The 27,713-nt window shown below is 39.7% G+C and overlaps 1 non-coding gene across 1 annotated transcript; it reads right to left on the minus strand.

Annotated features, from left to right (window-relative positions):
• Positions 1–6,841: 6,841 nt before the first annotated feature.
• Positions 6,842–6,913, minus strand: trnaw-cca (transfer RNA tryptophan (anticodon CCA)). Its single transcript has one exon. It is a non-coding gene; the product is annotated as a tRNA-Trp (tRNA).
• Positions 6,914–27,713: the final 20,800 nt, after the last annotated feature.

Below are 27,713 nucleotides of genomic sequence, written 5' to 3' on the forward strand. Positions count from 1 at the left end.
AAGTCAAGAAATTTGCCATTACTTTCTTTCGCGCTGCTGTCAGGCTGCCCATGTTGCCCAAAGAAAGATTCACTCGGCGTCAACATGACAGAACAGCGATCCTTTCAAAACAATGTTCCACACTCCGTAAGCAAGAACTTCAGTGTTTGCAGTCACCCGATATGCCGATGGTCAAAGGAGCGCAAAACACGAAGCGTCAAAAGACAAGATGAGTTGATGGAAAGAGCATTGTATTGATGAGCACAAAAGTTCAGCTTGTACAATAGGCAATGAAGGTCCCGGCGTTGTCATCGCACTTGAAAGGACTGCCTTGCAGACTAAGGGCAGTGGGAGGTTGCTGTTTTGAGACGGGGGCATTGGGATGGTGGGCCGAGATCTATTCTTCTTAAGGAATTCTTCATCGTGAAAGATTGGTCCACAGGTCATCTAAAGAACTCACAATTGTTTTGGACTCAGGGAATCACGTGCTACTGAAGGGAGTGAAGTGCTGAAACACATGACATGCCCCCTTGATCTCACATGCACAATTCTGCTGCAACATGCACAGCTACCGTCCACACCAGGCAGTGGGGCTTCAGCAGAATTTGCTACGCCACCTGCAAATACACATCCAGCTGCACACATATACATGGCCTCTCTGGCCTTTTCAGGATCTCAAAAAAAAGCATAGCGTGGTTTTCCTGCAACCTGATTGACCGCATCTCTCTCAGAATGTGCCCCGCTGCATTCATTGCTGAAGCAGGATGGAGGCTAACGGACATGCCAGAACAGTGAGGTTCAGCGATCTCTCTGTCTATGGACACTTCTGTAGCAGCAAGGCGTATTTAAAATACAGGAATTAAGTTTGCTGCTCCCTTGCCAGTCCCTCTCTCCCTCATCTCAGTGCAGCTGGATACAGAGAGGCCATTCCATCTGGTTCACATTTAAGGTGTTTTTCTAGCTGATAGAGTTTCCTGATAAGGAACAGCTCCCAGGGCTGAGATTCACCAGCCACCCTAATAAATGGTCATCTCTGGCACCTTACTGTCTGGGAGATTCCATGGGAGAGTCTCATCCCAAGGTTTACAACCCTAAGGACAGAGGTCATTGTTACTCATCCTCCACCTCAATCAGCCAATCAGGAACTGGTAGGGCAGGGTAACCCCACATGGGTCTCGAATGCCCGCGGAACTTTTAGCCACTGAACTACCGTAGGTTAGCCCAGCTGACAGCCTCGTGAACCACCGGTACTCCACCGCCAAAGCTTGCCTGATCAACGAGTGAACTACGGTCGGAACTGTCGACAGCTGAATCTCAGGATTCAGGGCTAGCGCTACATCGGGAACGAACTGGTCTTCTTCCCATCTAAAGAGTGTGACTGGCTTGGACCCGCAGTCACTTTCCATGTGCACAAGCTCTGCTAGTTTCAGCCAACACTAACTAGCCGGTCTTCAAAGAGCATCAGCAGCGCATCGCAACAGGAATCTCTCCCTCCTCTCCTTCTCGCCAGCCGCACCGGCCACTGCCTGGCACCGAGCCAGAGAGTGCCGATTGCACACAGCAACAGCCTGCCACTACTTCTTTTGTCCGCGGGAGATCTGAATCCACACAGATCGGATGAGTATTCAACATTCTGCATTACAGCTCGAGAATTCAATTGTTACCTCAACCACAATTGATATCAATCTAATACCTATGAGTGATGTACTTGCTTTTGAGTATCTAGTGTAGAAGTTGTAATCCCAGTTCATTTACGAAACAGTCTAAATGAATGGTATACGGAATGTATGTCCCTCTTGGTTTGGAACTCTTCATGATTTAATATATACCTTTTGTATTCTGCTAACCCACACTCTTAAGATCTGTTATGTTTATATGCACATTTTATGTATTAATAAGTGTATTAGTATCTGTGTGTGTGCGTTAATGAGTTAACTCACAAGGTCGGTTTTCTAATAGCCATCAAAGAATCATTTTGTGACTTACTGCTACAATTAATAATTGTCCCAGTAAATACACAAAACCCCTACACATTCATGGAAACCAATATTTACCTGCTAATCCAGAATGCAGCAGAGAACAGTTGGACAGAAGGTTAGTATTTGTCGATACTGCATCACAGAAGTCAGTCTCTTCCCCCTCATTATGCAGGCTGACTTGTTGAACGATGAACTGTCCTCCAGTGACTGTCAGCTGCAATCACTGACTCAGACATGGTGTTGATCCATTGATGGCACTTTGGCTGATTTGGTTAACATGCTTTCCTCTTAAAACAGGAGATGCTGAGTTCAAATCCCAGCAGTGCTTGTCTTACAAAATGAATCACTATGGATGATTACGTACAGCTTGATTTTGTTTAACGCAAGTTTTCATTTTCTTTCTGGAACAACTTGCTTTTCATGAAATTCATACAGCTTGTGAAAGATGAAATACAAATCTTGCCTTGTATATCGCAGGCTGGTAAGAAAAAAGCATTATTTTCTTTTTTTAAGCTTGCAAATGGAGAAAAGGGACACATGTGAGTCTCTGTTAATTGAAAGGTTAGTGGTTTGAGCCCACCCAGAAATGCACTTCTCATTATTGCAATGTAAACCTCATCTCTACTTATTCGGATTTCTTAGCAAAACCTTAACCCACTTGATATTTGCAAGACATGTGAATGTTTTTGTTAAACAATTAAGTACGTAAGTCAATATCACTGGGAATGGCCAATAATGACCAACATTCAAGGACATCATATTCAGCCAAGGACTGAACGGCTGGCAGAAGAATTCATTTATGCTCTTGATGCATCCTTAGTTAGAATATTTAAAATTAAATTACAACACAGATTTGTTGGAGAACTTGACAAGCAAAAAAGATAGTTGGACAGCATGATTATGTTAGGACTGTACATTTGTATTTCAATACTTTTGTATATTTATCTTAATTTTAATATACATGTAACCATAAGTGCTGTTCTATGTAAATAAATTTTGTTGTATTTTATCATATTTTAGCTGAGGGCACAAGGGGGTATATTATACCTTTCGAAACTTCCAAGACAACTACAGTATAACAGAGGCTCATACTTTAATATAATTTGCTTTAAAAGAAAACCACAATTTGTACGATATCATCCCTCAATATCGACGTTCAAATGAAGGATTTAAAGAAGCAACAGCGATAGGAGAGTACATTGATTTTGGACCAGTGTTTGCATCTGAACAATCCTTCCTCCTGGAAAGAAGAAAAAACAGGTATGTTTTGAGTCTCATGATGATGCTCTTCTGGATAAAAAAAAACAGTGCGAATTTGTTTCGGATGTATTTTGGATAAAATTATAACTGTCATCGAAGAGAACTTTGATCAGTTGAATGCAGTTGAAACTTTTGACATTTTATATGATGACAGGACGTACATTTAGGACTCAGTACCGATAACGCTGCTACTATTGATGGAGTAGAAATAAGTGTATTGGCAATTTTATCTGAGGCAAGAAGTACTAGAACACCTCCTATAAAAATGTTAGGATTCAGAGCAAGAAATATTTTTCCACTTCACCCAATGGTATTGCATTAACGAGGCTGAAGCTGGCTTCTTATTCGCCAGCTTCTTCTTCTGCCTTAAATGCTGCTGCTGTGATGTTATGCCGCCTTTCGCCTGTAGATGGCTCTTTACAGTAATTTTTAAAAGTACTAATCGGGATGGATTACTGTATTTATCCTCAGTAAATGGGAATATGTAAGTAGTGACTATCCAAATAACATTTTTGTGTGAAACACATTTCAGAAAATTGTAAACCAATTTTCAAAACTCACAGTAACACAAACACAATAAGTAAATAAGACAAAACAGAAGTTCACAGGCACTTTCTGCATATTTACCACGACCTTGCCTTCTGACCATAAAAAGTCTTAAAATCTTGCATTTTACAAGAACTTTTTAATATAAATGGGACGTCTAGAACATGGCATATGAGAATATATGGTTAACCGAGGATGAGCAACGGGTGATGGCACTTTCTGCTTCTTGCTATAAACCTACCCCCTGGTTATAAAAACATCTAAAAATTCTGACACTGAGGTGTGAGAGACAATGGAACAGACTATCAAAATCCTGAACTTTAGGAAATTTTACTGTGCTATTTTTTTAAATATGACCCTGTGAACCTGGCATGTCCCTCCTTCCTCATTACCAAAACATCTCAATGTTCCGACACTATGTACATTGGTAATTACAACACTTCACTGTTGCATTTCTGAGTTGTGACATTGTGAACATGGCATGTTAAAGTATATAGACAATCTAGATCAGAACAGGCTAAATGCAATTCATAGTGATTTATCACTTTCTTACTTTCTAAATGAAAAAAAAAAAATTCAGTGATTATGACACTTCGGTATGACATAAAATATGCTTCAATGACAGAATAAATAATCATGGAAAAAATACCCACAGTGGACATTCATATTTGTGATTATAGGAAATTTAAATATCAGGTGAGTAGCTGCGTCAGCATGCGTATGCTGCAAAGGAACAAGTAAAGGGTTATTCCATGCTGAAAAGAGAAGAAAGGAAACACAACTTGTTGGCCGTGGAGCCTTCTTCAGGTGTGAGAAAGACAGGGCAGTAAGCAAAGATAATTTTCTTTTTATCTTTGCTTACTGCAGTTTATCTTTGATGACAACATCAAAGACATTAAGTATTTTTTACCGCTAACAGCTCAACATCATCTTCCTTTTATATCTAACCTCATCAGATCTCTCAACTCCCAACTCTTCCAGTTTCTCACTTCAGAGAAGGATAAAAAACTCAATCATCCTCTACAGAGAAAAACCATCAACACCCCTGCCACCTCCACCAATCCTAACCTTGTTGTTACTATACCCTCTGACCTTTCCCTTTCACCCCTTTGCATCCTCAGCTAACATATTTTAATATTACAACACAATTACAATAGATTGTATTTATGTTTAAAATTAAGGTAAATATGTCAAAATATCAAAATCCAACTGCACAGTGCTAACGTAACAATGCTAGTCAAGTTCTCAAACAAATCTGCATTGTATTTTTAAAATATTTCAGCAGAGGATGTGACGGGAGTATAAATGATTCGACGATCATTTTTCTTGTGAGAATATGGTTTTCTGGGGAGTTGCGATGTTGGGCATTATTGGACATTTTTGACACGTGTTGAACACTCGCATTTCCTGCAAATATTAAAATGGCTATGGTTTCGCTGAGAAATCCAATTGACCTATGCGAAGACAATATTTACATCGCCAAAGAAGCCCTTCCCCGGGTGGCGTCGAACCACCAACCTTTTGATTAATAGCCGAACGCGCTAACCGATTGCGCCACAGAGACTAACTGCTGGATATTTTTTCTCGAATCACAAGTTTCCGGTTAAAAAAAATCTCTTACCATTCTTTTTGCCAGCCGGTAATATTTCTTCTGCACTGATAACCAAGAATTGAATTTCATTTTTCGCAAGCTGTGTGAATTTCATCAAAAACAAGTTTTCCAGAAAGGAAATGAACACATGCATTTAACGAAATCAAGCCCTTTGTGAGTGACCAAAATGGTACGTTCTGTACTACAAGATAGGAAAAAATACACAGCTGGGATTTGAACCTAGGTTCTTTTGTTTAATAAAAAGGCGCTTTAACCAACTAAGCTATGGTGACAGGACAGCTGTTTCCTTTTACAGCCACTTGGACACACCGCTCTGAGACATCTGCGTTCAGTAAGCGCTGAACCTGCTCTCAGAGCAAATTGCCTCTTTTACATACAGTAGCAGCCCCGACACTGAGAAACGAAGAGAACTGGCTTTTATCTGGCATTTTTCATGTCCAATGGGTTTGACATCTCCCAAGGGCGACAGAGTTCTTTTGCAACACTATTTCTTCCTCTTTTTTCTTTCTGTACGCTTTGATAAAAACGAGAAATCGTGCAAGGGAAAAATGTATTTTTTTTTTCATAGAGAAAACGTGCACCAGGAAATGTTGTGTTGAGAAGAAGTGATTTAACATGATACGTGACCTAATTTATCGGAGCAAATGCTCACCCAGCAAGGTCTGGAGAGGTTGGAGAGTCTGGTGGATGTGATAATTATACGGTGTTGTGGAAGAAAGTCTTTCTTTGAATTCTCAATCAATCGGAATTTCAGTGCGAAACATAAACCCTTTGTCTGATTTAATGAGATGATATTTTAAAACATAAAAAATCAGAAAACACGTTTCTCACTTTGAAATTTTAGACGTGGCGGTGTATTACTAGCAGCGGCGCTGAGCACACTATGGGGGAATTCAGGTTATGTGAAATACCAGCGGTTTAATAAATAACGCAGCTGATTTCGGATCATAAGATTATAGGTTCGACTTCTACCTGGCTCGTGTACATTTTATTCAAGCTCCTCAGTAATAGATGTCTATTATGTAATGAACCGCACCTGAAAGCAAACGTTGGGTCTGTTTCCTTTGTTTTCCAGCATGAAATAGCAAATCGTTACAAAAAGCACCTGCTAATGTCCAATAGCGTTTTTTTTTTCAAATTACATTTTCAGGCTTCAGACACTATTTAATAAAAGAAAAGTGTCCGAAACTCCCTAACTTTCAGGTTTGCTTGAACCTGTATTTTTTAAAAAGAAAGTTACCTGAAACTTCCGGGATTCCATTCTATGATGTAGCTGTCTCTAAAGTTGGACGTGATGTTTAGCAGATGTGAACGGTGCCTTTTCTCGTGTTCAAGGCTGTTCGCTGTGTGAGCTCCACACTGCGTGTCCTGTACTGCTCTATTTTGTTTAGATCATCTATGTGGTGTTCAGATAGAACTCAACTGCATGGTGTTCAGGACTAGCAGAACCTGAAAAACTAACAGCTGACTTCGATGTGATTTGAACACGCAGCCTTCTGAACTGGAGTCAGACGCGCTACCGTTGCGCCACGAGGTCGCGGTCATCAGCGTCTTTGAATTCCTCAAAGGAGACAAATCAGCCTCACAAAAAAAAATCTCCTGTGAAGAGCGCTGCTCTTCCGAAGAGAGTCTCTTCTTCCCAGACAACATTTTATTCTTCCTGCGCAGCTCTTGTGCAGGTGTTGTTCTCAATTACAGATCCAGGAACACTGATTTGTTTTCCTATTTTTTTTTTAAATTAAGTACCCCATAGTGCAACGGTAGCACGTCTGACTCTAAATCCCCAAGTTCATTTTCAAGGTATATCGGAGTCAACTGATACTGATCAGGTTCTGCTGCTACTGAACCCGCAGTCTTCACCTTAAAGTTCAGTTCCCCAAGCCTTCTGACCTTATATGTCCATCCCTTCTCGTCAAAACTCGTATTTTCACAGGGTACCCTTCAGAAATCGCAGTATAGAATGAAAAAACTCCAGTAGCTCTCGGCCGCTGTTGGTGATTTTCCTTTAAAAATAAATGAATCTCTGGAAATTTTACGGAGTGTATCACTTTCACCGAGACCGAGAAGTGTTAAGCTGTACATGAGTCTTTGTGGCTCGGTTGTTAACCGAAAGGGTGGTGGTTTGAGCCCTCCCAGGGACGCTATGAGCCTTTTAAGGTACAAAGCAGTCTCACTTTATCTCCACGGCCGGTCTTGTACCGCAATCAAATACAGAGCCCGTAGGAGGCAGTAAGCTCGCATATATAGCTCACTGTGTATATAATGAAAAAGCAGAGGTTGGTTTCTCATCTGCGCGTTACAGAGCCTTACGCAACTCGTACTGTACCAACAGCTAGAGTTTGGTCCCTGCACGGGCTATTAGTTGAAAGGCCATTGTAAATGACGTGTAAGAGATTTATAGATAGATACTTTATTGATCCCGTGAGGGAAATTAATAAAGCTTATCCAGCTGGCTTTTATGTTTCACACTAAATTGCGATCTTGAAACCAAAATAATTAGAAATATGGAACACAACCGTTGTTCCCCAAAAAGGAAAGCTGTTTAACACTGACGTCACTCCTTTTTATTTAACCCAGATTGTGAAGACAACTCTGCCCTATCAAAGGAAAATGTTGCACAAAAGTTGGAAAGCACACTCTGAATCCATCTGTACTGTATATTTGATTTCCGCGATCCGTTCAAGGCTGCTTGGTGCTTCGCAAGCAAGTCATTTCAGGGAAGAAACTCAGTTTAGAGAACTACGGGTGCATTTTCACTCATTGAATTTGATCTTTGTACTCTCTTATCAGTCTCAGCAATAATATTTCAAAATTACAGTTCGGATTTGTTGGAAAACTTCACAGGCATTATTAAGTTAGGACTGTACAATTGTATTTTAATATCTTGGTATATTTACCTTCATTGTAATATGGATGTAACCATAAATATTCTTAAGCATGTTGTACTTTTCTCGTACTTTTTAAAACATTTTAACTGATGACGCACACGACTATTATACCTTGTGATACATGCAAGACATCTGTAAACTAAGATGTAATTACAGTCAAATTGGCAATTAACAGAAAACCACAATTTGTATAAGAAACGTATAAATTTGATTGCTTCCATAGTATTTTGGATTTTCTTACGAAGATCTCACGAAGTATTGCCAGGATCTATATTACCGCTCGGTAGCGATAACACTGCTGATATTGATTGAGTAGAAATCGATGATGTATTGACAACTTTATCTGAAGCGAGAAGTCCTAGAACGCCGCTTATGAAGTGTTAGGATTCATACCAAGATATACTTTTTGTTTTCAACCCAAAATGCTGCTATTGCATTACACATTATATGAACATTACCTGTTTTGGTAGCTTCTCTGCGCGATTTTTTAAAACTGAAACTAATTACAAAATTACTTAAGATCAACCATGACAAAAAATTATAAATCAGGACTAATATTAATATCAACTGGTGTTACTACAGAAAAAAAAGATTTAACTGAAATATTAATAAGACTATGCAAGCCTAAAAAGTAGAACAATTCAATTTATATAACTTTTTTTTGAGAAATGGGCTCACACACCGGAAGACACTAACGTTTCTCTTCGTTGGAGTATGTGAATAACAGTTTAACCCAAAATGTTTGGAGTCCAGAGGGAGGACTCGCTCGCTGAATGATCTCTCAAGAAATCCCCGGTGAGATTCAACAGGTGTTTTCTTCAACAGCCACTAAAAGTCTGATGACCTTCTCTGGATTTCCTGAATATGACGTCAAATTAGTTCAAATCATTTGGTAGTTAACAGAACGAAATGCTTTGAAGGTACATTTAAAACAGCAGAGCAGCACTGTAGCACTTCGTGTGTGACTGAATTTAATTGTGTAAACCTGGCTCTCTATGAACACGAGCAAAGAGTTCTCACTCAACAGAAGATTGCGATGTGAGCACAATAATATAAAGCACCTGGTGATGCCAGCGATTGATCTCGGGACTTCATACACGAAAAGCATGCACTCTAGCACCGAGCTACATCCCCTATGGCACAGATAGTGAAACTGACTTAAAGATGTGCATATGTTCACTGACCACAATCCACCCTTCATGAAGAATGCCTGCAGTTTCCCACTTTCGAGTTTCTTCTACTACAAAGTAAATCAATGGGAATGAAGAAATAAGGAAGGGAAAATAATCGCATTGAAGCTTCCAGAGACTGGGCAAAATGAATAATTTATTTTTATATCCAGTCACATGGGCGACGGTGGTTGATTCTTCAACGGGGGAGTGCGTTTTTCTACCTCCTCACTGTCTTTCAATTATGTTTTCTTTGAAACCTTTTTTCATCTTTTAAGTGCTTGCGATTAAATTACGCATAGAAAAACAGCAGTACAATTGATGTTCATGGACCGATGCACACAACTCCAGTGATAAAGCCCTGTCTGTAAATATTGTAGAAGAACGTTAAAGGGCGAAACAACGCTCCAACCACGTGAATGGTAACAAGAAGGATCGTGTTCTTATTTAATATGTGCTTTTGAATTGCCTTGTCAATACACGCAGGCTTTAGAGATGGACAAATAATTTACAGTGGTGTTTGTAAACAAAGATGGAACATGTTATTTCTATACCAGGAAGAAAGGAGCAGACTCTTAAACTTTAAGAGACAGAAACAACACCTCATCACAGCTAACACTAATTAAAACGACATCACAACAGAAGAGTGAAGCCTTGAGTGAATCAAATCAGTTTTTGTTGGTCGTCTGTGTCTTCATAACTTTGTAGGTGAGAGAGAGGATTGCGAAAATGTGCAGGTGCTTCTCAGAAGTGTGTTGGTGGTATAGGTTCCTTCAAATAACTGAGCCAGTGCATCCCCCATTCTTTTTAAGATGATCTGTGATCCGGTAACACATCTCCTGAAACTAACATTCGAGGTAAGAAGCATGCTCTTAAACACCAAAACACTCAAAAAGGAAGAAGCAGGTCTCTGTACACAAGACGGTAGTGCGATATTAGAATTTCTGAGTTTTTGACGGATTCAGGCTCCTTCTCAGAGGTCCTTGCTCGCCAAATAACTTTGCATCTGAGGAAGAGCACCACGGAAAAAAACCAACTCAACAAGCGAGCGCGTTTGTTGCTCTTGCTCTTAATGCAAGGAGCTGTTTTTTTTTTCCTCGCAATAATCATTATTAACCAGAAACAGGTAGCAGCACAGGTAGGTCGCATTTGTGATTATGTCACTTCTCTGCTTCAGCAAGGTCAATAAAAGACTCTGAAAGTAGTAAAGCAAAACTGAACTCAAAATCATATTAGGAATTCTGAGCGATATCTCCATACAGGTAATCCAATAAGAACGTTGAAATATTTGAATATCATCTCTTTGTATATTGCGCTGCTTTTTACCCAGAGTAAAACTATTAGATTGAAGGAATGCTAAGCGCTGGGTTAAAATGTATAGTTGTTATTTGGAGAAATCTGTAAACTCGTGATCTTATATGTTTTAAAAGACAGTACAGGAGAAAACGACAGTGCTGATTATTTTCCAGAGACGGAGCACTGATGACCTATCCGAGCTGATTGATAAAGCCCACCCAGTGGATACTCTAGTAGAACGTCAAAGAACATTCACCTTTGTATCCAAAGAAACCACAGGAACAACATCAGGAAGCACAATCAATTCCCCTTTTAAATCTTTCCTGTAAGTTATGCTATGTGAATTCATGAAGTTAATCCTCTGAAATCTTTTGACCATGAACAAAGTATTTCCGATGGAGCGCTATGTTCAAAGATTTAATAAGCTTTACCCCTGCCAATGATTCGGCGTGAAGAATTAAAAGTTTCACAGACAAAAGAAGCTCACCACCACAGCCAATATTAAATGTACTTGCCAGTACACTATCATGTGCACTGCCTCAAAAGTGATCTCGGCAGATGTTGTTCCCTACATAAAGCTGAACATGCCAAAGAGAATTTATGTTAAGAAAACAAAATATTTTTTCTGCCTTGATGTTAAGCCTGTATTTTAGAAAGTCTATGTATAAACACCTCCCGCAGCCTAACAAAAGGTGCTTTTACTGATCGTATTGCAGGTCTTCAAACATTAACATTTTGCAGCCGTGGGATTCGAACCCACACCCCCAGAGAAACTGAAGCCTAAAATCCAGCAACTTAGACTGCTCGGCCACACTACCTTCCTCCACACCCATCTTCCTCACATTGCTGGCTTGGAAAATGTCGGGGGCTTCAGCTCTTGTCGTCGGATCTAATGATATCATGATATGTGGAAGTGACTGCACCTTCATCTTCCGAGATACTTTCAATAGCACAAACGCTACTTTCACCTGCACAAACAGCAATAACGAAGGAGGTGGGATTCATCCTTTGTGCTGTTTGTAGGGGCGCAACTCTATGGTGATCTACTGACTTGAAAAGCAAAATTCAAAATCCTCTGCTACTACTATTGCTTTTTTCATAGTTTCTTCAAATCCTTCATTTGAACGTAGATTTTGAAGGATATTGATGATAAGTTCTCCAACAAATCTGCATTGTTATTTTAACATGTTTCAGCTGAGGGTGCAACAGGAGTATAAATGAATTTTCTCGCCAGCCATTCAAAGACCAAATTCCATGAGTGAATATTATTTTCTCAGACGTTGCCGGCATTGGACTTTGCCGGTGGTATTGAATTATGTCCACAACTATTGTAGTAGTTCCTTCTTGAAGTTCGACACGTGCAAAGCACTCGTAATATCATAGGCGTTAAAGTTCGCTGAGTCTATTTGAGTCATGGTGTGTATCCCTGCCTATCATTGGGAGACGGGTAGCTTTTTTACACTCAGATTCCAATCTTCAATGCTTTGTGTGAGAGCTTACATAACTTTCATTTTCTCACATTTTCTGACGACTGTTCCAAAGGGGAACCCTGACAATTCTGAATACTTTTCAAAAATCTGCCTGCATATTTGATTATTGTCACTTCATTTAAAAAAAGTTCAATATTGATCATAACTAAAGAAAATAATGATCACGAACAAAAAAGGGATAAAGATGCAAGTCAATCTTGAATCTGAGCTCGGTGACACGGGCTTCTGTTCTGATATGGTTGTACAAGAAACAGGAGGAATCGCCAGTCTCCTGTAGAACGTGAGATGAATCAGGAGTGAGACATTTTGTATACTCGTGCATATGTCAACGCCTGAACTACATCGTAAAACTAACATTAAGTTGTCAGAGACATTCATTTATATACAAACAAGAGACAGACCAAGTAATAATTCTACATTAGTTCAGGTGGGTACACCTGAACTAACAAACCTATTAATAATTCTACATTAACGTGTCCTACACTGATCAGACTAATTGACATGGTCTGATTCAGAGCCTGTGCAGTTCGTGCTAATTACAACAACGACAGTTCTTAACCCTCATCACCGAACTGAGCACAAGTTCAGCTGTTCTCCAGTTTTGTTACACATGGTTTTTCATTGCAAATGAGTTCAGAGCTGGAGCTGATCTCCAGACAATACAGTGTTTTGGGTAATTTGTCGAAATTCGCATGAGGGTGCAGACAACTTACCCAAGGTGTTTTCTATAGCTTTCAGGTGCAGTTCATTTATATTAAAGAATGTAAGTGGTATAAACGCAAGGAGTCAGACGGCAGTCGAACCTATAATTTTCTGATGCGAGGCCTGACGCGTTATTCATTACGCCGCTGACCCTGCTATTGTAGTGCTAAAAAAAAACACGTTTTCTACATTTATGTCTGTTTAAAAATCACTCTCTAAAAAAGACAAAGGGTTTGTGTGTCGCGCTAAAATTCCGCTTCATTTTGAATGCAAATAAAAACCGTTTTATTCCAAGAAATCATAAATTTGTCACATCCTACATACTATACTTTTTAGAGTCCAGACTGCAAACCAACAGCTGACACTGGTCTTTTACAGAACCGTTTTGATTTCCTCTACTTTGTCCCCGTGACGTCATTGTTCTGCTCGCAGCCGAGCCCAACACACGTCTGGTTCCTGTCGCTGGGCGTACACCCTGTGGTCCATGCGGGTCCTGATACGCCAGTACAATGACGGGAACACTAAACTGTAAACAGGTGCCGTCCTTCGGCTGAGACGTAAAACCGAGGTCTTGACTCTCTGTGATCATTCAAGAGAATGGTGGTGGTGGAGGGGAGTCCCCATTACCTGTAAAGCGCATTGAGTGGAGTATCCAGAACAGCGCTATATAAGTGTAAATGATGATGATGATTAATATTATTATTATGATGTAAAATGCAATAAAAAATGAAAAAAATATCAAACTTTGATTCAAAATAGATTAATGTAAAAACTGATAAAGCTTATGTTTTTTTCAGGGCTATATCTACTTTTTTTTAAAAAAGCGAAGTCTGTCGCGATTGTGAAAGTTAGAGAAGGTGTACCAGCGGGTGCCTTCATATCGCGAGCGTCAGTCTCGCCCGTAGCTGCGAGAAGGTTAAAAGCGCACAATTGAGCTGTCTTTCGTCAAAGTAATTGCCGGAGCAGTAAGACGCAAAGCACCATCCAGCAGCTGTAGACGATGTTCAGGGAAGAGCTAATTCTGTTTTTAGCACAGGGAGTGAGAATGAGCTCAGTCCGGCTCCCAGCACAATCCATCCTGGTTTGGTTACAGTGCGTCTGAGGCTCTTTGGATCGTAACGTAAAAAAAAAACAACTGCTCACATCGTGTGACTTCCACGAAAGGAAGGAAAAGTATCACTTAAAAAAATCAGAACTGAAGATTTGGATCCTGGGCCTCAATTTGATCAAATTATTAAAATAATAATTATCAAAATATCAGACTGTGTTTCTGCAACATTTCGTGCACAGTACGCCATTTTAATCTAAAATGGGCTTTACACGCAGTGTGGGGTATTTTCCCCTTTTATATTTTTGCCACTTTATATCGAACCTGATATACTCCCAGAAGGGCACAGTAGCTTATACTTAATAAAAATGTACAATTCACCACTGGTATAAACAGATGTGTGCCGTGTTTGCCTTTGTTAGCATTTGTTTAAAAAATAAGTTCACAATACGATAAAAACACAGAAAGCACAAACTTTATAATACAACGATACAAAATCAATACCAAATCATTATGCCAATTAAGTACCTATCCTTTGAAAACAGAGAACACCTTTATATCTACAAAAAAAACTTGACATTGGTATGCATTTTTGGATTACAAAGCAGACAGTGTAGTCCCTTAATTCAAAGATCAGATCTTGGCCAAAACAAGACAATAAGACGTGGGCTGAATTCGGAACAGGAACCTCTACTTCGTCGTTTATAGAGCTTTTGATCAATGTCTGATTGAAACAGATTCGCTTTTTTAACTCTTTGATCAAAGTACACAGAAAGCACCTTCCTGCGAGCCGGAAACGAACCAGCGACCCAAGAATACGCCGCTGATTTTTCTACAGTCCTCCGCTCTACCAACTGAGCTATCGAAGTAATGTCGACTATTACTTTCTGGCACATACTGCCCAATGTAGTGAAATGTTCCGGGTGATTTAAATCCCACTTCAACATCAAGTTTCCAACTCGTTTCCTTAGTCTTGTTTACCTTGAATTTAAGCCATGAACCAGGATTCTACTGTATAAACTTCCAGGGATATTACAAAATGTTTGATGGGGCATCAATCATTCCAGTCGGAAATTGACTCCTTTTTTATTCTCGAGAGATCATATTAAACATTTCATTAGTATCGAGAGGAGGATCACCATGAGACACAAAACAAACAGTTTCTTTCTGTCTATTAGAAAGTAGCGTTTGTGCTACATTAATAATATTTTCGTGGAAATAAAGAAGTTGTAAATTTTAAAATTTATATTTGAATCGAAATGTGGTTTTGAGTTAAATATTAGCGTGTTCATGTAATTAGTTTGTGTTTGTCATTACTATATATATATTGCCATGTTACTAGAATTTGTAACTGAAGTTTACTAGTTGTGTTTTTTATGATGATTAGACATTTGTTGATTACAATATTGTATATAATCTATAATTTGAACTACATATTTTTCAGGTGTGAATAATTGTATATTTTAAGAATACATTTCTAAAACAAATCATTGGCTTTATTTACTAGTTTCTACACCTATAAAAATCTTTCTTTGATGTATAATAGACCTTTAACTATATATGTATTATAGTCTTCCAAATTTATCCGTATAATAGAACTCCAACCATTTATGTATAATAAACATATAATCATAGATGTCTAATTGACGTATAACGATATACGTATATTAGAATTTCATTCAAGACCAGTTACGGAGCACATTTACACGTCTAAGGTATGCGTTTAATAGTCGTATATTCTACATCTTTTGCCCACTGGGATGTGCCGATTTTAACTTAGCAAACCAAGATACACATTTTCTAATGAAGCGTTAATTAAAAGACAGTTTGTTTCTCGAAAGCGTGTTATGTAAAAAAAGAGAAAAACGAAAATATATGGATGACAATCTTTCAAAGCTGAAGATGTTACTTTTGAAAAATTGACATTTTATGTATGCAGATGCATTCGCTGGTTTTAGAACTTTGCTGTACTTCCTGAATCATTTTCAGTATTATAAACTGGGTGTAGATTTTTCTTTCAAGTTAGGACGCGAGTGTGTACATGTGTTTGATTTTCGTTTCACTGATTCTCATTGAAGATTTGGGAATTAACGACGAAAGAATCAGTTGCCTCGGAAAGCAGAAGGTTTGGTTCTCAACGATATTGAAGACACGCCCATGTAGAGCAGCGGGTGATGTTTTGTACTATAAAAGACCAAGTCCTCAAAATGACGTCTGCGTTTACCGTTTAGACTTTTCATCTCGGGCGCACTTTTAGAAAGCAAAGATAGAGCAGTTGTGTTGAATCGCCACATGACAGGTGTCAGCAGAGTGGCGCAGCGGAAGCGTGCTGGGCCCATAACCCAGAGGTCGATGGATCGAAACCATCCTCTGCTATGTACACTTTATGCACGATTGATAAGCACACCATCAATTTAATGAAGTGCATTAACACTGTTTTTTTTTCTCTCGTGTGTATGCAAGCTTTACACTTAAGGTACTCTTTCATCTTTACCAATAGCAGATGCCCAAGTGTATCTTTGGTTGTTCTGCGATCCTTCATAGTTTCCTCAATTCCTTCAAATGAACATCCATATCAAAGCAATTATGTATATATATATTACAATTAAGGTACATATTAAAAATATCAACGCACATTTGTACAATGCTCATTTAATAATGATTGTCAAGGATTGTCAAGTTCTCCAACAAATCTGTGTACTAATTTTAAAATATTTTTGCTAAGGATACAACGGGTGTATAGATGAATTCTCCCAACAGCCAGTTAAAGAAAAATTCCACACGTGAAGATGGTTTTCTTGGACATTGACTTAGGTACTTAATTGTTTACTTGTTGTAGTTGCACACGAGTAAAACACAAAGATTTCCTGCAACATTCAAGAGGGTTTGCGAAGAAATCCCTTCAATTTTAAGTGGAGATTTTGTTTAAATCATCACAATCTGAAGCGCATCCCTGAGTGCGTTTGACCCACCAGCCCTTTGTTTAACAGCTGCACAAGGACACATTCCGGTTGCTTTTCACAAATCACTGGCATTTTTTTGCAGCATTTCTTCTGTCCTGAGAAGCAAGATTTGTATTTTATCTTTCAGAAGTTGTATGAATTTCTTGAAGTTCAGAAACAACTTGTTCCAGAAAAGAAATGAACACTTGCTTCAAAGTAAATCAAGATGTATGTGTCTCTTGCTGTATGTGCTCTTATCTGTCCATCTCTCTCTCCTCTTCTGTCACTCTGGCAGTCTGTGCAGAGTTTCTGAAGGAGGTGTAACACCACTTGGAAAAGAAGAAAAATTCTCAGGAAAAATTCTCAGGAAAATTCTCAGGCAGAATAAAAAATCATTATTCTCTTCTCAGTCAGATTCACAGCTCAGACTCACACTCAGACAGGATCTCAACTCTGTACTGCTCTCTATCCTCACAATCCAGAACCAGAAGATATTCAGACAATCAGTGCTGCTACATGAACAATATCAGACAGAACAGCCTGGACTCATGTCACTTTTCCCCCTTTTATCCTTCCTCCCAGCCCTCTTAGAGACATAAAAGAGCTCCTGGTTCTCCTCTCTGTGAACTGGGCTCAGGGGTCACTGATCTGGCAGTTGTGGGCTCTGATCCAGGTCGAAAGCAAGAAGGTTCTATTAACGCTTTTCAGGACTTCCAGCCCTTCAGTATTACTTTCTTTACTGTATGTCAGCCACCCAAAATGTTTATAAATGTTTTATAACACATATGAGTGTGGAATTATCTTATTATTTATATATAGTATTTATGTAATAAACACCAATAGTGACTCTATGATCAGTATATTGATTATTTGTAGCCGATGGTCCGATGGTCGTGTCTACAATAGTGACCATTTGACCAGTCTGTAGCTCTGAGCAGTGGGACTCAGATCACACAGAAGACCTGTCTGTGTGTGATTCCATACCAGCTCTGGGATTCAGCTACTCTCACAAATGTCTCATAGACCGTCTTATACATTTACAATTAGATGAAGTCATGTAACAGTTTTACAGATTATTTAAATAATCAGACACCAGTTTTGGCAGTGGACACATCTCCACATGGGGGAAAGAAACTGAAATATATGTGCTCACTGTAAAGTAGGAAGAGGTGGTCAGACAAGCAAAACAACTTTGCAGATAATGTGAAGTGACATTGTTTTGTGTCAATCAGCTCACAGATTTCACTTCATGTGCCTTAAGCTGTGCAATTTGTATGGTTGTTGAATGAGATTGATTTCTTTACAAGCCCAGTCAATTGCCAGTGGAGAGCTTGCCGACACACACCTTCATGAAGACTCTCTTTAAGATTTCATTGTCACGTCGCCTCCTTTGCATACAATAGTAGCTCCGACACTAAGAGAAAGGATGAGAAATGGCGTTTATCAAGCGATTGCAGTGTTTGTTTGACTGAGGATCCTTGTGTGCTTAACTGGCCTCTGGAGAAGTGTAGTGCAGTAAAACAGAAGGTATGTGTCACTCAAGATTTTTTTAAAGCAACAAAAAAAGTGCTCGGAAATATTTTACAAGAATGAAACCTTACATTCACCTAAATAAACATTCACCCTCTACATTAGCAGAGAACAGTAGGACACTGTGTCACTGGACACTGTGTTAGAGAGGCCAATCTCTTCTCCCTCATTATGCAGGCTTATCCACTCATGATGAACTGTCCTCCAGCGATACTCAGCTGCCATAATCGACACAGACATGACATTCATGTACATATTATACCTTAATATGGCACTTATTTACAATAATTTGATCAAAACAACTGGTGAAAAAATAATAATCAAATATATCTTTCCTTCTTTTAGTAGATAAAGAATTAGTCCAAAAAAGAAGCATTTATTCCTTTCCTCTCCTACCAGCCCTTACAAGTCACCCAGTTTTTAATTTAGAGCTGGATTAAAGCTCTAGTCTCTTTGGGGTTGTGAGTTGGAATCCCACTGCTGCCAAATATCTCCAACTATCTCAGTGTTAAGAAGCAAAAAACACATATTTGCTGCAGAAGGAACAGGAGAATTTGTGCCATTCAGCCTTATAGCGTGATGTCATTTTCTCATGCTCATTTTTAGATGCTTGTGATCGAATCTATGATTCTTATGAGTGTGCTCACCCTCCATAAAGGTAGCACAGATATAATGTGCCACGTTTTCAGAGAATCGCATTAAGTGCAGGTCAGAAGAAGGCGACAAAGTGTCCGCTAGGCAGTTCAGCGATTTCAACGGTGTTCTCTGTTGTTTAGGTCCAGAATGACACCTGTTACAACCAGGAAACACACAGTGTCAGGCATCAAGAAGACTTCCCAAAACCATGATCCTCTCCTTGATCTGGTGATGGCATCCAGACATTTCCTGCAACAAAGCCAGGATATGGTCTTCAACAACACGAGTGAAAAGCTAATTCCCAACCTTTGCAATCCTTTGCAAAGAAGGACCGCATGTGCTCAATGTTAAATGCACTGTTCATTATTAATAATAATAATCTTTACATTATATAGCACCTTTAAAGCTGGCTTTTCAAAGCGCTTTACAGAATCACAACAATAAAGTTAAAAAAATACACAAGATAAGCAGGATGAGAATAAACAGTTAGAGGAGACAATAGATGGTGGTATTAAATACAGTAGGAACAGAGGGGTAAAGAATAGTTCATTAAAGGCTCTTCTAAAGAAGAGGGTTTTGAGTCTGGATTTGAAGGAGTTTAGAGAAGGTGACTCTCTGATATCCTCGGTGATAAAGATCCAGAGCTTTGGGGTAAAACAGGAGAAGGCCCTGTCACCCATAGAGTGTAGATGGACGGGGGAACAGATAGGAGACCAGAATTAGAAGAGCGAAGGTTGTGAGGTGGGGAGTAGGGCGATAACCCAGACAGGTACTGAGGTGCCAAGCCATGGGGAGCCTTATGGGTGAGCATGAGGATTTTGAAGTTGACAGGAAGCCAGTGCAAGGACTCCAGGACAGGAGTAATGTGATCACAGTCCAGTGCTAATTTCTTTCTTGTGGCTGCTGGTTCATTTTCAACTGTGGACTCTTAAGAAGTCCTTTATTTGACTTGATCAACACCAATCCCTAGAGGATTTTGAAAGGTTGAATCAAAATGATACATGACTCTGGTGGGACTCGAACCCACAACCTTTGAATGACTTCATTCAATCAAGGCCTAGAAGTCCAATGCACTCACCATTGCGATACAAAACAGCTACAGAAAGCTGTAACTCATGCTTCTCCCGTTGTCTTTAAATTAAGCTCCATAAATATTGACAATGAGTGGCCTGTTGTCTACGAAGAGATACCGCTGGGATTCGCACCCAGGGTCTCCTGGTTTTTAGTGAGGCGTCTTAACCAGCTAAGCAACGGTGACAAACCTGCTAAATGTTATCCACAACTTCAAACACCTGTGAGAAACGGCACCTGCAGTGTTTCGTCTGCTGGCTCAACAGATAATCCTTTTCGAAGTTTAAGGAGAGGATTTCTTTGTCAATTCAATTAAACATTTTAGAAATGCTGAACGATTGATGTGTTTCACGCGCAGAAATATTTTATCGTTACGTACTTTTTCTATGCAGTTAGTTCTCCTTCAACTCCGCCCAACAACAGAGGTTGTTTTAAATACAGGAGTAAAGGCACATTGCACATCTGCAAAACATCACGTACAGGTTTAGGGAGAGCGACATCAGTTATTGGAAGGTTGGAAGTTTCGGGTCACTTTTTTATTATAGATTCAAGCAGCCCTGAATACCTTTTCAAGAAACATTTCAGAATCCCAGTCACATCCTGTATGATTGCAACACAGGTCTACAGTATACAATCAGAATACTGTTTGTGCATTATATAAAACACACCGCCCAAAGCATTTCTAAAACAGAAATTACATGTTTCTGAATGCGCCCTCCTTTATAAATAAAATAAAAGGTCTGAAGCCTGCTCCAAAGAAGCACTATATTCAGAGCTGACAAAGATGTGATAGGAAACATCTCGGAAAACGAAGATGCAGTCATTTCCACGCGTCGCACAACAAGAGCTGAACCCACCCGATGTTCTCCAAAAGAGTAAGGTGTTGGGAGTGTGGCTGGGTGGTCTATGTGCTGGGTTTGTGCTCCATTTTCTTCGCTGGGTTAGGTTTGAATCTTGCCGCTGCTCAGTGTTGGTGGGTTAAGACCTTCCTTCTATTGCGACTTCAATGGGTAAAAGCTTTGCTTGACAGTCTGTCGAGAGACTGAACTAGGTGTTTCAAGATAGTCTTTGTCAGCTTAACATCAAGGCATGAAAAAGCCTCATTTTGTGTTCCCAACAGCAATGCTCTTTGGTCCCTTCAGCATTATGCAGGGAACAACATCTGCCGTGATCACTTTTGAGTCAGTGTGAATCGTAGTGTGCTGCAATTGTTTTTAAAATTGGTTTTGTAGGCATGGTGCATTTGTCTGTGAAACTTGAATGCTGTGGTTTTTCACGCAGAATCATTGGCAGGAGCAAAGCTTATTCAATCTTTGTGCACAGCGCTCCATCAGAAATACTTTGTCCAAGTTTTGAAGAGATTGTGGGATTCTCTGCACGCGTTTACATCACGTACCTCAGACAACACCACCATTCGATGGGAAATTGATTCTGCTTCTTGCAGTTGTTCCTGTGGTTGCAGTAGTTACAAAGTCTCACTTTCCTCCACCTTCTGCTATAGTATTCACTGGGTGAGCTTCATCATTTGGCTCAGAAAGGTCAACTGTGCTTCGGAAAAAATCAGCTGCAGTGTCGTTATTTTGTCGGTGAGTATGGCTGTCTTTTAAAGCACATGAAAAACACGAGTTTGTGGATTTCTCCAAATAGCAATGAATTCAGTTGTGCAGTGCTTTACTGCTTTCAGAGGGTCTTTTATCGATGCTGCTATAGTAGAGAAGTAACATAATCACAAACGCAACCATATGTGCTGGCTGTTTCACTAAGTATTAAGCTTTTTCAACTATCACATGATTTTAACTAATATAACATCATCTCCAGGAGAGCACCTCGCACTGCTCACTGAGCTGATGTACAGAATGTGCCCATTTCTCAAAAATTAAATATCATCTGAACTGATTTTTTCTATTTTAAATGCTTTCCTACTCTTTTAATATTTCAGTTAAATCTTGAAGTACTTTCCATTGATATTAATCCTAGTCCCGATGAACGATTCCGGGACATGGTGTACCTTAAATAATGTTCTAATAGGTTTCAGTTTGGAAAAGTGCGCTCTCCAGAAGCTACCGAAACCTCTAATGGTCGCACAAAGCTTAATGCATTAGCAACATTTGGGGTTGAAAAAGAATATTACTTGCTATGAATACGAACACTGTTACAGGAGGCGCGTAAGGACTATTTTAGCTCAGATCATCAATTTATCTTACATTTCTACTCCATTAATATCGCTATTGAGTGCTGAAGGTAGGTCCTGGCAATACTTCATGAGATCTTCTTAAGAAAACGTAAAAAATATATTTCCAGTGCTGCACAAAAAGTAAAAAATACTGATTATGTGCAACTGATAAAATCTCTCTTCCAGGGATGTTGTAGCCACATGCAAATTACTTTATCAGCTTTAAAAGTTTCCTTTGCATTTATAAGACGATCAGCATGACACTCAAAACATACCTGTATTCAGTAAGCGCTGAGTCTGCTGGCTGAGATAGTTGCCTCCTCACACATAATAGCAGCCCTGAAGCTAAGATAAATGAAGAGAAATTGCTTTTATTGGGCACTTTTCATATCCGATGAGCTTGACATCTCCCAAGGGTGACGGAGTTCTTTTGCGACACTGCTTTTCCCTTTTTTCTTCTTTCTGTACTCTGATGGAAAAAAAACGAGAAAGCATGTAAGAGAAAAATGTATTTTTTTCATGGAGAAAATGTGCACCAGGAAATGTTTGGTTTTGAAGAAGTGATTTAACATGATACATGACCTAATTTACTGTAGCAAATGCTCACACTGCAAGGTCTGCTTTACTACAAGAGAGAAGTAGAGTGAAGATGTCATAATTTCACTGCGTTGTTGAAGAAAACATCTTTTTCTTTGAATTCTAAATCAATCAGAATTTCAAAGTGACACACAAACCCTTTGTCTGTATTAAAGAGATGGTATTTTAAAACTGATGAAAATGTAGAAAACACGTTTCTCACTTAGAAATTTTAGATGGGATGGTGTATTACTAGTTGCAGTGCTGAACTCACCATGGTGCCATTCAGTTACATGATTGGCCAGTGGTTTAATGGATAACGCGTCTGCTTTTGCATCATGAGATTGTAGGTTCGACTTCTACCGGGTTCGTGTGATTTTAAATCAGACTACTCAGAAATAGATGTCCATTATGTGAATGAACCACACCTGAAAGCAAACGTTGGTCGGGTTTCCTTCTTTCCAGCATGAAATAGCAAATCGTTACAAAAAGCACCAGCTAATGTCCAATAGCGTTAGTCATTTTAATTAACATGAATATACTGTAAGGTCTTGGTACATGGGAGTGGATTTCATCCACAATTTAAAAAAGGGCAAATTATATTTACAGGCTTCAGACACTTTTTAATACAAAAGTGACCTAAAACTCTGTAACTTTCAGGTTAGTTTGAACCTGTAATGAAAAAGGGGCCTGAAACTTCCATTCTGTGATGTAACTGTCTCTAAAGTCGGATGTGATGTTTCACGGATGTGCAGTGTGCCTTTTCTCTTGTCTTGTTCAAAATGACTTGCTGTGTAATTTCCTGAATGCGTGTCCTGTACTGCTCTGTTATTTCATTTAGATTATCTATGTGGTGTACAGATAAAATCAAACTGCATGGTCTAATTTCCAGGTTCGGCACCAGCTGAACCTGAACATACATCAGCCGATCTCGACATGATTTGAGCACACAACCTTTTGATGTGGTATCAGATGCACTACTGTTGCACCACGAGGTCACTCCCCATAAGGGCTTTTAATTCCCGCAAGGAGAAAAATCAGCGTCCCTGAAAAAGATTTTTTTTTTCATTCTCTCCTGTGAGAAGCGCCGCTCTTCCAACGAGGGTTTCTTCTTCCCAGACCACAGATTATTCTTCCTGTCCGGCTCTCACACAGAGAGCAGACACACTGTCTCCACTAATGTGTTTACTACATCTATAGATCTGACCCCCTTACAGCCCTGATATTCCTGGACAGGATCCCATATTGAGCAGTATTTCTCGCGTTCTGAACTTACAGTGTGTACACAATGTACTTTATACACAAAGTAAGTGTTTTCGTAACTCTTGGATGTTTTGTGAAAATGTTACTGGCATGCCAAAATCGCCCCCTCAGCTGAACAGTCCCACCCCCCTCAGTTTTGGATAAAAGGTTTGGATAAAAAGTTTTTGAACACTTTCACTTACTTAACTTGAGCCGTAAAAAATAGTTGTACTTTGTCAATGGTCAGATAACTACACTAACCCCGAATTCACAGTTACTACATCAGACTGTTTGATGTGCAGGAGGGCTATCCATCCAGGAACAGCACGTTACATAGTGTCTATGTTTTTGGGTGTCAACATTATTATGACCTTATTTGCTCAGGTGGACCAATGCCTTGCAGTAGTTTATCCTCATACTTACAATCGTTATATAACTAGGACTGTAGTTATAGAAGTTTGTACTTTCTGTTGGTTTTACAATGATTTCTTAATGATTCAGAACCTCGTTACCGTTGATGTTGTTGCAAAAATGAACACATATGGTTGATGCTCCAGGAAAAAATAATCACGTGAGTTCTGATGAACGTGGAACTGTTCTCCATCACTAAATACCAGATTGCTTGTCGTTATCTTCTAACATGAAATACTAATCAGTGGCATGCTTGCGAGAATTCACTTGGATGGTTGCAATGGCTCCGTTTAAACCGAAATATCACTGCCCCCCTCAGGATTTCAGACCCCCCCCTCCCTACAGATCATTCCCCTGGCGCCAGTCCTGGGTATAATGATGAACATAGCTGCCTTGCAAGCAGTTAATCTGGGTGTGATTCCCACCTGACCCATCGACAAACCTTTTCCAATGAATCTTTGATCAATTTAAAAAAGTCTTGAAGCTGGTAGGCTAGGGAAGAAGCACTGTTTGAGTGCACTGAGGAAAATGTGCTACTGTGCTGTGCTGCTCCAGTAGCGCAATTGGTCAGGTTGTGGTGCTTTTATAGTGGAGTTATGCTGAGGTTGTGAGTTCACTTATCACAGGGAATAGTTTCTGTTTTCAGCCGCAGAAACTTGCTGTTTAATTTAAGGCAGTTCTTGTGTTACTTTTTCCGCTCGATGGAGCTGTATTAATGCAGGCACACCTGCTTCCACGTACACGAGGGTAATTTTCCTCTTCCACCTACAATTTCAACATTTACCTTGGGAGATGTCAAACCACAGAGCAAGTGCTGCGTGTCAGTGCAGGCTTATTGGACACCCCGTTGAACATAAAAAGCATATTGAGCTCCTTGGACATAAGCCATTTCTCGTCACTTGCTCAGCGAGCAGGCTCAGCGCACACTGAATGCAGGTGTCTCAGAGCAATTGAGATGTGTCCAAGTGGCTGTAAAAGGGATATATATGATGCCAGTGCAGTGGCTTAGTTCTCCAACGGCAGGTGTAGCGGCACGCCCGTTGGAGTATTCTCGGTCGCATTTAATGGCAACGTCAGCTCAAAGATTTGGTTCAAACCACCAAATGGAGACGGGTGTGCAGACAAGCTGACCCTGCTGATGTGGGATTAACACTAGGATGAGTGAGTGCTGTGGCTTAGGTGGTTAAAGCGCCTGCCTTGTAAACAGATGATCCTGGGTTGAATCCTAGTGGTGCCATTCTTCCTGTCTTGCTGCACAGTTTATCATTATGGACGGCAACATGCTTCTACATTAAATTTAATGGAAGTGTTCATTTAATTTTTGGAACAACTTTTTTTTAAAAAATCCATACAAATTGCAAAAGATAAAATAGTCATCTTTCTTGTCGGTGCAGAGGAATTACTGCCAGCTGGCCAAGAAATGAAACGATTTTTTTGTCTTTAGCCAAAAACCTGTGAATGTAGAAAAAAGGTGACGTGCGTTAGTTTCTATGGCACAATCAGTCATCGTATCCTTCAGTAAAACATAACGTTGGTAAATCAAAAGTCCCCACAGACGCATTTCAAATTAATCTGACCTCAATACCGTCTCCCCTAAATGTGATGGGGTTTCTTTGGATGTCCTTAAGCATCCTGATAGTTGCAGAGATTTCAAACTTTTGGCACAAGTCAAACTCCAAGAAGTTAATAGTTGAGCGCCTAAGTCAATATCACCTGGAATGTGACTATGTAAACTTAAATAGTATTCAAAATATTGCAATTTTGTTGTAGTTTAAAAAGATATTTTAGCTGGGGATTCTCAAATGATGAGGGTAGAAAAGAGAACCATTCGACACCATCAGGAATGCTTAACGTGTGATAAAAATGTTTTTTTAATCACAAAGTGAAAATAGTGAATTTGTCTTTTATTTAGACGTTCATCAAAAGCTCATTAAACGATGAAGGAGAGGTTTGTGTTCCGAATTCTCTTCGTGTCTCATTGTCTTGCTTTGATTTTTAAAATGTACACTGTTGACTATTCACTCTTCCTAACACGATTAAAGAGCCGAGTTTAGTTCAGAGGTAAAGCATCTCATGCATCGTATGAAGCTCTGTTTTCTATCACCAGCGTCTCCACTCTGGATTTCTTTTTAAGCGCGATATCTTTTCTGTGATTTCTTTCGTTTGAATTCCCTCATGTGTGATGTAAGAGAAAACCGGCTCAGGGACGCCAAATATGTAACGTTGTGGCTCTCTGAAGGCACCAGTTCTGTAGGGTTTGGGCATTTACTGAGACAATTATTAATTGTAGCAGTAAATCACAAAGTTGATTCTTTTGATGGCTTTAGAACCCAACCATGCGACATAACTCAAACAACGCACACACACAGGTACTAATACACGAGGATACATTTATTAATACATAGAATATGCATAACCTAACAGATCTTATCGAGAGGGTTATCAGAATACAAAAGATATATATTCATTTAGTTACGAAGAGTTACACATCAAGAGGACATACGATCAGTATATCATTCATTTAGACCGTTTCGTAAATGAACTTGGTTATAACTTCTACATTAGATACTCAAAACAAGTACATAACTCTTAGGAATTAAATTGATATCAACTGGTTTGGATAACAATTGAATTCTCGAGCTGTAATGCATTGAAGTTGAATACTCATCCAATTTCTTTGGGGATTCATATCTCCTGCAGGCTCAAAGAAACAGTTGCAGGCTGTTACTGTCCAATCCGCACTCTCTGGCTGTGTGCCATGCTGTGCTGCGCGGCTTGCGACGGTGCGCTGCTGATGCTCACTGACCGGCTAGTTAGTGTTGGCTTTAACTAGCAAAGTTTGCGCACAGGAGAAAAGATGACTGTGGGTCCCAGCAAGTCAGGAAGAGGACCGGTTCGGTCCTGATGAAGAGCTAGTTCTGAATAGTGATTCAGCTGTCCACAGTTCCGACCTGTTCACGAGGCCTGCTGCTGGCGCTAACCTCGGGTGGATCCTCTGGTTATTCTCTGGCAACCTCCGCTCTAGACTCTTAGAACAAAGGAGAGTTCTGGCACTCGGACACACTGGCCGTTCCGTGGTTGTCTGGGCTGAGTCTCAGGATGGTCAGGAGGCGCGCTGCGAGAATGTCCTGCCCTTGGGAGCCTTCTGCTCCTGGGCTGTCCT

Source organism: Atractosteus spatula, unplaced genomic scaffold, assembly GCF_055471065.1.
Source record: "Atractosteus spatula isolate fAtrSpa1 unplaced genomic scaffold, fAtrSpa1.hap1 Scaffold_18, whole genome shotgun sequence".
NCBI lineage: Eukaryota > Metazoa > Chordata > Actinopteri > Semionotiformes > Lepisosteidae > Atractosteus > Atractosteus spatula.